The sequence below is a fragment of the Bombina bombina genome, chromosome 3, assembly GCF_027579735.1.
Source record: "Bombina bombina isolate aBomBom1 chromosome 3, aBomBom1.pri, whole genome shotgun sequence".
Classification (NCBI taxonomy): Eukaryota; Metazoa; Chordata; class Amphibia; order Anura; family Bombinatoridae; genus Bombina; species Bombina bombina.
In genome coordinates this window covers 415968390-415981439 of record NC_069501.1, presented here as the reverse complement: position 1 = coordinate 415981439, position 13050 = coordinate 415968390, and positions in this window count along the sequence as shown.

Genomic DNA, 13050 nt, shown 5'->3' with positions numbered 1-13050 from the left:
GTTGTATACATTGTTGGTTGTAAATAAAGTATATATTAAAAATAACATCAATTTATTTATCAGATACAGTTATTTACTCCAAAAAATGGTATGCTCGTATGTTCTTGCATTGACAGCAGTCCTCTCAGCCTTTCAGAGCTACTGTTCATTTTTTTTAAGAACTTTGTTTAGTTTTCAGTTAAACCTACAGGTTGTATATAAAAAGCATTCCTCTCTAGGCTGTATATCTGAGCTTCATCCATAAAATATATACATTTTTAGTGCCGTCACTGCCTAAATGATATTTTACTTTAACATAGTCAATATTCAAATTCAGATAAGTGCCATGGGGCATGCATATAATATATGTTTGCTAGAACATGATACTTTTATGCACAACATTTTCCAATCCATGCACTTTTATGCATGATTTGTGGTTCGGTTACTACTGTACTGACCTCACTAATATCATGTACTTTGGCTAATCTGATTATTTTGAGTAGTATAGAGTCTGTTTTTTGACAGACCATGCAAATTACTTTTATCTTAAAAACTGAATTGTATGTTCAGCTACATGCAAACATGGATCTATAAAAATATTTTAGTGCTTGCATCGACATGCATTACTAGTCTCAAAACACACTATCTATGTCAACCTTATTACTAACTCACCTAGTTTCACAAATAAAGAATCTAGAGATTGATTAGACCTGTGGATGCTGTTTTCCTCTTTACAGTTATCTTTTATATATGTGTTTAACATATTTTTATTATACAGAAAGTATCTGATGCAAGGTTTTTCCTCAGCCCTCCTGTGTTTCAGGGACAAAGCAGAAGCTGCAAATCAGGAATCATAGACTCATTTTCTGGAGCAAGTGTGATAAGGTGCTATACTCTGTATTTCATTTAGAATTAATGAGTCTACCTATCAAAGGTGGAAGGTAAGCCCTAATGCTCAGGCAGCTTTTACCGTGTCTTACCGGGTTCCTATTTTACTTGTGACTATCTCAAGGTACATTATTATTCTAAACTGGGTTCTACCATGTATAGATCTAATGGTGTAGAAGCTGAATCACAGCTTCAAGCATATTGTGCCAGATAAAGAGTCTCCAGTGCTCTATGATAGATGCCTTAGTTTGACCCTGAATATTTTATTTAGTGTTCCTGTTTTCCTAATTTGTTCTTCTTTCAAGAGTCATAGCAAGAATTAAACAGGATTCAGTTTCAGTAATTCTCATAGCTCTGGAGTGGGCCTGCAGAACTTGGTATGCAGACCTAATTCAGATGTCTTCTCTTTCTACATGGACCCTACCCCTAAGGAAGGATCTTCTGTCTAAAGGACCTCTGTTTCACCCAGATCTCAATTTGCTGAATTTGATGGTGCAAAGGTTAAATGCTAAGGGGCCGATTTATCCTTATCCATATCCCTATGGAGCTTGATTACCGCTGCTCCATAACTTGTCCGCCTGCTCTGAGGCCGCAAACAAGAAATCAACCAGATCGAATACGATCGGGTTAATTGACACCCCCTGCTAGCGGCTGATTGGACGCAAATCTGCAGGGGGCGGCATTTCACCAGCAGTTCACAAGAATTGCTAGTGCAATGATAAATGCCGACAGCGTATGCTGTCAGCATTTATCGATGTGTGGCGGACATGATACACTACATCGTATCATGTCCACTCGCACATTAATAAATATACCCCTTAGACTTCAAGATCAGGTTTTTTTTCTTGGAAATCAGTTTTTTTCTTGCAAATCCTATGAAATTCCCAGAATATTTTAATTCCTTGGGCTAGATAACGGCCTATCAGCTAGTTCTCTAAAGGGTCAGATATCTGCCCTAACTATTTTGCTTCACAAAACTTTGGTTAAATTGCCAGATGTTCAAACTTTTGTTCAAGCCCTGGTGAGAATTTGTTATTAGACCAAATTCTCCTCCTTGGAACTTGAATTTAGTTCTCTCTGTTCTGCAAGGTTCTGATTTTGAACCTATGCTTATTTTAGACCTTAAATATTTGTCCTGGAAGGTTCTTTTTGTTCTAGCTATTTCTTCAGCTAGAAGAGTTTCTGAATTATCAGATCTATCTTGTGATCCTCCATTTCTGACTTTTCACCAAGATAAGGCAGTCCTGTGGACCAAATATGATTTTCTTCTGAAGGTGGAATCTTCAGAAAATAGTTGTTTCTTCTTCGTGTCCAAAGCCTTCTAACCCAAAGTAAAGATTACTTCACAACCTAGAAGACAGAGCTTTAAAGTTTTATATTCAGACTACTAAAGACTTTAGACAAACTTCCAGTTTATTTGGCCACTATCCCTCCACGATATAGGGAGGATCAGTTGTCAGTGATGAAGGTAGACAAACCTCCATCACAGAGTAAATAAAATGCCAAAGAGAGAATTAAAATAAAATGAAACTTTAATGTGGCACTGATTAAAAATTAGTTCTCCAAAAAAGATAACCATAGTCTACAGAGAACCTCTGACATGTTTGGCGCAACAAACAGTGCACTTTATCAAATATCTTTACTGAAAGCTCTGCATCTTATTTACTCTGTGACAGAGGTTTGTCTAGCTTAAATGCGGACAACTGATCCTCCCTATATCATTGAAGGAAAAGTTTGAATTAGCTGAAGTTCACAAAAACAGGAACTTGGAGGATACAGTATCTTCATAAAAGAATCCATCTGGATTGTGAGTGCATGATTCTTTGTTTATCTTATAACTGTTGCTTATTTGTGCACTACTTTGGTCCTAGGAATGGTCAGAAAGCTGTGGCAGTGGCCCTGACATTCTGGCTCAAGCAGATTATTCGTAAAGGCTTACTTGTTTGCGGTAAAACCGCCAACAAAAAGAGTAGCTGCTCATTCTACAAGATCAGCATCTACTTCCTGTGCTTTAAAGATGGTGCCTCCTTGTAGCAGATTTGCAAGGCGGCAACTTGGTCTTCCCTTTACACTTTTTCAATATTTTATCATTTTGACATTTATGCTTCTTCTGAGGCAGCTTTAGGCAGAAAAATCCTTCAAGCCACAGTGTCCAGCAAATATGAACTACCTACTTTTTGTCCCACCTATCCTTCACATGGACTCTCAGGTTGGGTATTGTATCGCACATGGTATAAAGCTATGGACTTTTATCAGCTAAGAAGGAAAACATAATTTATACTGACCAATACATTTATTTCGTTTGGGCTGATAAGGGTCCATAGCCCCCACCAGTTCTCATTTGCACCTCCATTAAAGACAGGAGAAATGAATACCTTTTTTCTCCACTTGGACACATTTGTTAGATAAATCTTTTATTAGCAAAAGGAGGACCTAGAAATGAAGCCTCCTTAATCCAGTGGAGTATGCTGCATGTTAAGGAGCATTTGTTACAGTACAAATAACTGGTGTCTTTGGTAAATATTTACCCCTTACAGAAGTATGTAAGGACTGCTGAGAAGTGCTCTATTAACTTGTTTGAGTTGCGGTGGAGAGTGCCGCATAATCAGTCCCTGCCTCACAGCTGTGCAGGAGACTATTCACATATGTTGGGTGCATTTACCGTATCACCCAGAATCCCATGAGCAGGCACCCCATGCCCCTCAGTATTGAACAGTAGAGATTAGTGAGCAAGATATACCTGTATCTTGGACCTATGTTCTGAGGGTCTTCCTTTGGCGGAGTCAAGATGGGGAGAGGCTGAGTGCCTAGTGTTTTTCTGAGCAGAACTGAGTGTGCTGAACTGCTGAAGGTGGAGTTGGACACTTCATGGGGCATGATTAGCTGGTTTTGGGATGTTGCGAAGGTGTGGCTAGCCAGGACAAACATCAGCAGACTGGGAGAATTTTCACCCTCCCTGTGGGAAGTAGACTAAAAGATTGTAGGTGTTTTCTTACCCCATGCTGCCCTGTAGAACCACCAAATGACACATAACTCTAATTTCATAAAAATACACCCCCACTTCTTTATCTTTTTAAACACTCCTAAGTGTCCTTTAGAGGGACATTGTACACTAGATTTTCTTTGCATAAATGTTTTGTAGATTATCCATTTATATAGCCCATATGGGAGTGTTTTTGTAAAAATGTATAGTTTTGCTTATTTTTAAATAACATTGTGCTGATTTTCAGACTCCTAACAAAGCCCCAACGCTGTAGATGTATACTGAAGTCTACAGACTCCTGGTTGTGTAATATGTCTTTTCATATGCAGAGGAGGGGGGGGGGGGGAGTGTCTACTGTTCATGTTTTCCCAGCCCCCTTCAGTGGGTGTCCCAGCCTAATCCCATCAACAGTGCTAAACTTGGAGCTTTTAATAAAGTTTGTAAAATATTTTATACTGGATTTTTAGATCAGTATCTGTGCATATTCTTCTTTATAGTAGTGTCTATTACATGCAGTTATATGAAAAATGGTGTATACTGTCCCTTTAACAAAGGACACATACTTGACACCTCTTCCTAATACACAGACATCAGGAAGAATACGTCTTACCCTCTTCTACACATCAGGGAAATGTGTTTCTCTCTCTTCCTTCTAAAACACTTATCTCTTCCTAATATAACCATAACAGAATGGCACCAAGGGGAAAAAAAACAATTGAACAACTTGTTATTCAAAAATGATTGTTTATTTATATATGTATACATTTTATATATGACATTTAGTACAAATCTTTATTCATTCATATCTATTTACATTCTTCTAATATGCAACTTTTTAAAAATTTTATTTGTATACATTCATTATAAAAAAAATATTCAGTCAGAATTATATCATGACAGACTCGACAACTGTATATTACCCTGGACTGGATAAGATATTCCTGTTTTATCTCTAATGTTAGGTGAACCCCTGACAACAATTTATAGATAAGACTCAGAATCTTGAATTCTAAAGGCATATGGAAGTCAAAATTAAACTTTCATGATTCAGACAGAGCATGTGGCTTAAAGTGAAGGTAAACTTTGATGAATGAAGGCCCGGTTTTTAAAAATACTATTAAAAACAGGGGCACTTTCATTAATCAAAGTTTAGAAAGCAGCCATTTTGTTTAAAAACTTTCCTTTCTTCTTTTCACAGCCAGAGCAGCTTCCCCCACCCGGAGATCCTCTCTTCACATGTCAGCAATGACTAATCCAGCTTCCTCCAATCACGGCATGGCCTCAGCTAATGACTCCCCTGGGGGTAAAAGCCGTGATTGGAGAAAGCTGATTAGTCATTGCTGACGTGTAAAGAGAGGATCTCCGGGTGGGGGAAGCTGCTCTGGCTGTAAAAGAACAAAGGTAAGTTTTTAAACAAAACGGCTGCTTTCTAAACTTTGATGAATGAAAGTGCCCCTGTTTTTAATAGTATTTTTAAAAACCGGGCTTTCATTCATCACAGGTTTACCTTCACTTTAATAATACATTTTTTTGTTGTTGTCTACTTCTGTTATCAGATTTACTTATTTCTCTTATCCTTTGTAGAAGCATAGCTCTTTTCTATAAGAGCATACTGAGGTAGGTTAGTTGCAAACCTTGCTGCAAACCCCCACTTCCTTACACTTTCCTGAAAACGAGCTAAGGTCTAAATGGACACTAAATACATTTTATAAGCATAGTAGTGAGGTTATTGACCACCTCCATCTAGTCATGGGAGCTGCCATGTCGAAATCTGTCTTTCACTGCGTTCCAATGCTGATATATTTGCACATCTGCAGCAACTCTTGTTCAGATACCTGCAGCAAAGCCTAAATTGCACCCATAAATACTTAGGCCTAGATTACGAGTAGTGCGCTAACTGTAGTGCAAGTGCGATATCGTTTTTCTTTAGGCTCCCTAGTGCGTCTCCAGCCTCACCAGTCCTCATGTTATTAAATAGTATTTAATAACATAAGGACTGGTGTGACTAGAGAGGCTGAAGACGCACTAGGGAGCCTAAAGAAAAACAATATCGCTATTGCGCTACAGTTAGCGCACCACTTGTAATCTAGGCGTTAGTGAAATGTGCTTAGTGTCCCTTTAACAAGGAAGAAAGAGGTACATATGATAACAGAAATACATTTAGAAAGTTGTTTTTTTTCTTCACTATCTGAATCAAGAAAGTTGAATTTTGACTTCCATGTACAGTTAGTGTAAGGCGACCTCCTGATTGCAGATTACAGTGACAGCCTTAGACAGTCCTGCTTATATCTAATATAGATTTACCGTCTGTCTGCAGTTTATAGGGATATACTCACATAGTCCTGTTTTATAACTAATGCAGGTTAACCTCTTGATAACTGACATTATGGACAGGGGGTTTATATCTAACATAGATTGACTTTATGACTACAGGTCATAGGAACAGACTCAGTAAGTCTTGCTTTATAGCTAAGGTAGAATAACCTACTCAATGAGGTTTATGACGATGGCTTAGACAGGCCTGTTTTAGCTTTAATGCCCAGAGTTTAAATTTTAGGTAACAGGCACAAACATTGATCTTTATAGTTTAAATTTGATGCAGATTTTGAAAACAGATATAGGGACAGGGCCAAACAGTCCTCAGATCTGATGGTAATGACTGCCTCAAAAATCAAGCAAACAGCCAATAAATAAACAAACATGCCGTATTTATAAAGTGCTTGGGAATTAAAGGCACTGTATGAATAATAATTAAAATAGTAACACTAAAACAAAATCTGAAGTACAAGATGCAATGGTGAATTTAGAGCACTCTCTGATCACAAAAGGAAGCAGTTTAGTGTCCCTATTACATTTAATTCTCAGCTTCCCAAATACAATTCCCACGCCTTAAAGGGACATAATACTCATATGCTAAATCACTTGAAACTGATGCAGTATAACTGTAAAAAGCTGACAGGAAAATATCACTTGAGCATCTCTATGTAAAAAAGGAAGATATTTTACCTCACAATTTCCTGAGCTCAGCAGAGTAAGTTCTGTGTAAAAAGTTATACTCAGCTGTTCCCAGCTGCAGGTAAAAAAATAAATAAAAAATTAAGAAATGAACAGCAGCCAATCAGCATCAGCAGTGCTGAGGTCATGAACTCTTTTACTGTGATCTCATGAGATTTCACTTAACTCTCATGAGATTTCATAGTAAGCTGAATAGGGAAATAATATGCACAAGGCTCATCCCCTAAGATGTCCCCGGACAGACACACTAAAATGCTGCTTAGAAATCCTTTGCAATGGGAGGTGGCTACTGAGGAACTTTTGAGGTAAAATATCTTTCTTTTTTACATAGAGATGCTCAGGTGATATTTTCTAGTCAGCTTTTTACAGCTATGCTGCATCACTTTCAAGTGTTTAAACATTTGGGTATTATGGCCCTTTAAGGGGCCCAAGTCTTATTAGACATATTCTTTGTTAATAATCAGCTTAGAACCAAATACATTTACTGAAGGTGGCTATATATGAAAGGTCTCAGTACGTCATTTTACTTTTACAGAAATAAATATTTGTTCTGCTGTGGATATATGGAACATACAATAAGCCCTACTACATTTAGAAGCCTCATATTCTAGGTAAAATAATACACAAAGATCAAACAATATCCACTACATTAAAGGGTCATAAAACCCAACATTTTTCTTCCATGGTCAGATAGTTTCCAGTTTACCTGTATTAAAAAAAAAATTGCTTTGTTCTCATGGTATTCTTTGTTGAAGAGATAGCTAGGTAGATAATGTACACATGTCTGGAGCACTACATGGCAGGAAAAAAGTGCTGCCTTTTGGTGCTCTAGCAAATGTTTAATAGCTGCTGCCAAATAGTGCTACAGACACGTGCACGCTACTGAGCTTACCTTCCTTTTCTTCAAAAGAGGATATTAAGAGAACAAAGCAAATTTGATAATAGAAGTAAATCAGTAAATTGTTTAAAATAACATGCTCTATCTGAATCATGAAATAAAAATGTCGGGCTTCATGTCCATAACAATGTTATGTAGCCACCTAGATACTTGCATTTAGAAAAATTTTAACTATTGTCAATCAAAGAAGATAGGACAAGATACACACACACATACACATTTAAAATTTGGCTAGATTACAAGTGGTGCACTATTGTTAGCACGGGACGCAATAAGCAATATTGTGACCACGCTAACTAGTGTGCATATTACAAGTTGAAAGTAAATGGTTGCGCTCGAGCCAAAAAAAAAAATTCACTCACAGATTTAGCGGGACTGAAACCTAGAGTAAAGTATAATGGGCCAATTTATCATGATGGGGGCGAACATGATCCGCTGTAGTGGTTCATGTCCGCCCGACATCGCTAAATGGTGACATCATACCCTGTCGGCATTTAACATTGCACAAACATTTCTAGTGAAATGCTTGTGCAATGCATCCCCCTGCAGATTCAAGGCCAATAGTCCGCTAGCAGATGGTGTCAATCATCCCAATCATATCTGATCGGGATGATTGCTATCCGCCGCCTCAGAGGTGACGGATAAGTTAAGGAGCAACTGTTGTACGACTGCTGCTTCTTAACTTCCGCTTCAGGTGGACCTGAAGTGGAGTGGGTCGGAGGCAGCATCCGCTGTTTCATAAATCGACCCCTAAGGGTTAAAACCAAACACAACATAAATGCATTTAAATAAACTATTACATTATAGATAGACTTTCTGCTATTTTTTTTTATTATTTATAAATATTAATAAAACTGTTTAATGAGGGATAAAAAGGATATGGTATATGACAAGGTGTTTGAGTGGGCTATAGTGTATACATATATGTCTAAATATGTGTGTGTGTACAGTATATATATATATTCATACTCCTATCCTGGGTCACGGCATGTGAAGCTGTTGCGGTGCCTCGTTAAATTGTCTTGAAAAAGGCTGCCCAGAACAGCCGAAACGTCGACTTTGTTATGTTGTGAATTACATTAAAAAAAAGAAAAAAACTGTGAGTGCCCTCCTACTTCTTCTTCTCTCTCTCTCTCTCTCTCTCTCTCTCTCTCTCTATATATATATATATATATATATATATGCGTCAATATACATGTGTATTTATGTGTTTATATGTGTAAATATGTCTATAGATAAATATATACACATGCATACACATATACATACACTTTTTAGAACTTTCTACTTTCTAATTTTGTATATATTGCAGTGTTTTACTAGAAATATTAAACATTTCAATCTTCTTATTTTTAAATATTTATTTCTATGTGTATGTATATATATATATATATATATATATATATATCTATACCTGTATATATTCATATAGATATATAGTTATATATTTTACCAAAATTAAACATACAGTATATACAGTATATATATATATATATATATATATATATATATATACACACACAGATATATATTGCATTTTCTTATTTGTGAAGAACACTGGAATGTTAAATATTCATAACTACCTTCAACTATTGCGCAGTGGTCTAATATAGTGCTGGGGTAGCACACAAGCTGTAAGTGTTAGTGTTTTTATTTAACAGTGTGCTCCATTGAAATCTATGGGGAGAAGTTAACATGGTCAAGATATCCGAAGTCTTGAAATTAGCGTGCATTGTGTTTAGCTCATGCGCAAACTTTTTACTTGTAACTTATAATACGTGCACTAACCCGCCTGTGTTAAAAGCTTACCTCTAAGTTTGCGCACAAGCGGATTTTTTTTTAGCATGGCACTTGTAATCTGGCCCATTATGCTTAACGTAATTTCATGCCCCTTAAATCAGCTCATCTTCTACCCCCCCACTGAAATATTCTCTGAGCATATTCAAAATAATTGACAAAAATTGCAGATAGGTAGTCTAAAATATCTCTTTGGGATGCTTATAAAGGTATGGGTGATATTTATTAAAGAAATATAAAGTAAACCTTGTGTTACATTCTTTATAATTATATATATATTTTTTTTATACATATTCAAAGTGCATTTTTGCAATATTGAAAAGTATTGTCCTAAACTGACATTTCACTTTCTATAAACTCCTTTATCAGTGGTAGATTATATACTGTAATGTAATTATGTTCCCTACAACTATGGTATACCTTTTTAATTAAATGAAAGGCTAAACATCTCTTGAAGAAAGCATAGTGCCAATATTACATTACAGGATCATCTATAATGTTTCCCTCATTTATACTAAAAAGAGCCTCCACTTCACATGGCTTTTGCAATGTATTTGTATGGAACCCTTAGTAACAAATTTGTCCAACCAGATTTGTATGAGAAACTTAAATATAAGGTATGATTTGTGCAATCAGATGTGTATGCAACATCTCTGTAGGGATATATGTATGACTTCCCTCTTTATTTGTTTAAATAAATTATTTATTGCATATCTCTATAAAAATATGATTTACTCAAGCAGATGTTTATAAAATACCTCTATATAGTTATTTGTATAATTATTTTAACTGTCTACATGAAACTATTTACAAATCAGTATGTGGTTATAAGGAAGAGATGGCCATAATTAGTTTTGTGTTGCCTCAGTCTCTATTATTGCTTACCTATATATTTATGACGTTCTCTAAAAATAAATAAATATATATAATATATATATAACTTCCATGTGTGTCTGCACTCACAATGCAATAGGGACGTCAACCAGGGTGCCAAGTCAGGTATATCAATAATCCATTATAGAAGAGGACTGCACTCACTGGATTTGGTATATAAAATAAATTTTTTTTATTAAGGTGACGTTTCGGGGTACGCAGACCCCTTCCTCAGACCAGGCGCCTGGTCTGAGGAAGGGGTCTGCGTACCCCGAAACGTCACCTTAATAAAAAAAAAATATTTTATATACCAAATCCAGTGAGTGCAGTCCTCTTCTATAATGGATTATTAATATATATATATATATACTGTATAATTTAAAATAGGGTGTGAAACAAAATATTTCTTTCTTTTGGGATCCTTCTTACTAAGACATGATACATACAGTCTCTTTGGTTCCTACCTTTACAAGGATTCTTTTTGTCCCAGTAGACACTGCCCATTTGACCTCAACAGTCACATCTCATTGAAATAAATATGCTTTGCTTTCTGTCTGCATGAGAAACGTTGAGCTCAGACATTTACACGATATCTGATATGTTTAATACTTTTCAGCTATGGATTACACTTACACTGACAGTGAAACTACCTGGGTTTAGCCACCAGACCAAGAGAAATGAGGCAGTTGTTCCTTTTAGCAAGATATACTGAAGGATTTGTATAGTGAAGGATTTGTACTTTATACAAAACAAAAAACTCTATAATGTGCTGATGCCAACCGTAATACTCTTTGGAAAGTCATCAATAGGTCATTGTGTATTTACAGTGAAATGTTGTTACAGGGTTATTTGCCACAGAGCATTGCTGTTATAGGATGGATACTTTGTCTTAGCGTTCAGCACTGATTAATCAAGTATATTTCTATTGGTTTAAAAAAACAAAAAAAACATTGTACATTACAAACATACATGAAACACACAAGCAATGGGGAATTCCGTTCCAAGAATGATCTTTTGTGTGGCCTTTTAACTTTTTTACTGCAAAGACTGCAGAAAAATGACTTAAACTCTGTGACACAGCAAAAGAGAGTTATTTTATTTATGTATTTATTTATAATATATGTTTTTTTTAATTAGCCTACTGGAAATGCTGCTGTGTGCTTTTTGTATATCCCATAGAATGGAACAAAGCCAAAAATATAATAATGGCTTTTACAATATCTACTAAGACTGCACTCACATATAGTAAAATAAAATAAAATAATATGAACAACCACCCCACACTCGAGGTACCAGTCTTTAAAAGTTTGAGTTTCTTCAAAATTGTCCTCTGTTTAAGATCACTGAATTTCTCTGAACAGTACCAGTCGTTCACTGATGGTCTGGTCATGGTCTTGTATAACACTATAAAATCAATAGAGCAGTGCAACCCCGATTCAGGTGGATTACTTTAATAACATATAAACACAATGCGCTTAAAATGCACTCACAAGAAATAAAACAATACTTGCATATAGAATACCAGTCTCCACAGTGTGAATTAACGTCCACCTCAACTGCTCAGAGTCCCTTGTAGCTGGTTTCCATCCCTTATCCTTCTCATTTGTGGGCTCCTGTGTTCCTTTAGACACTCTGTTGTCACAGTCGTATGACTGCTCTTGAAAAAGTTTGCAGAGTTAAACGAAAGGCGTAGAGCAACACTGGCAACACATGAGCCATACAACTGTGACGACAGAGTGTCTGAATGAACGCAGGAGCCCCCCAAAGGAGAAGGATAAGGGAGGGGAACCAGCTACAAGAGTGAGGAACTCTGAGCAATCAAGGCGGACGTTAAACTGGTATTCTATTTGCAAGCATTGTTTTATTTCTTGTGAGTGCATTTTATGAGCTTTGTGTTTATATGTTATTAAAGTATTCCATTTTAAATCAATGTTGCGCTGTTCTATTTATTTTATAATAATGACTTTTATGTGCTTCTGTTTTTTGTTTCAGGGACAGTAAACACCTTCGGCTAGATTACAAGTCTGTTATCTTGTGCTCAGCTTCAGGCAAGGAATAACACACTAAGGGGGATATTTATCAAAGGTTTGGCGGACCTGATCTGACAGTGCGGATCAGGTCCGCCAGACCTCGCTGAATGCGGAGAGCAATACGCTCTCCATATTCAGCTCTTGTGAGCTGCTGGTGCAACGCCGCTCCCTGCAGATTCGCGACAATCGGCCGCCAGCTGGGAGGTGTCAATCAACTCGATCGTACTCGATTGGGTTGATTTTCGGCGATATCTGTCTGCCTGCTCAGAGCAGGCGGACAGGTTATAGAGCAGCGGTCTTTAGACCGCTGCTTCATAACTGCTGTTTCTGACGAGCCTGATTGGATCAGCCAATAGAATTGACCTCACATTCTATTGGCTGATCCAATCAGCCAATCGGATTGAACTTCAATCCGATTGGCTGATAGCATCAACCAATCAGATTTTTCCTGCCTTAATTCCGATTGGCTGATAGAATCCTATCAGCCAATCGGAATTTGAGGGACGCCATCTTGGATGACGTCATTTAACGGAACCTTCATTCAGTCGTCGGCCGTGGAAAGAAGAGGATGCTCCGCGTTGGATGTC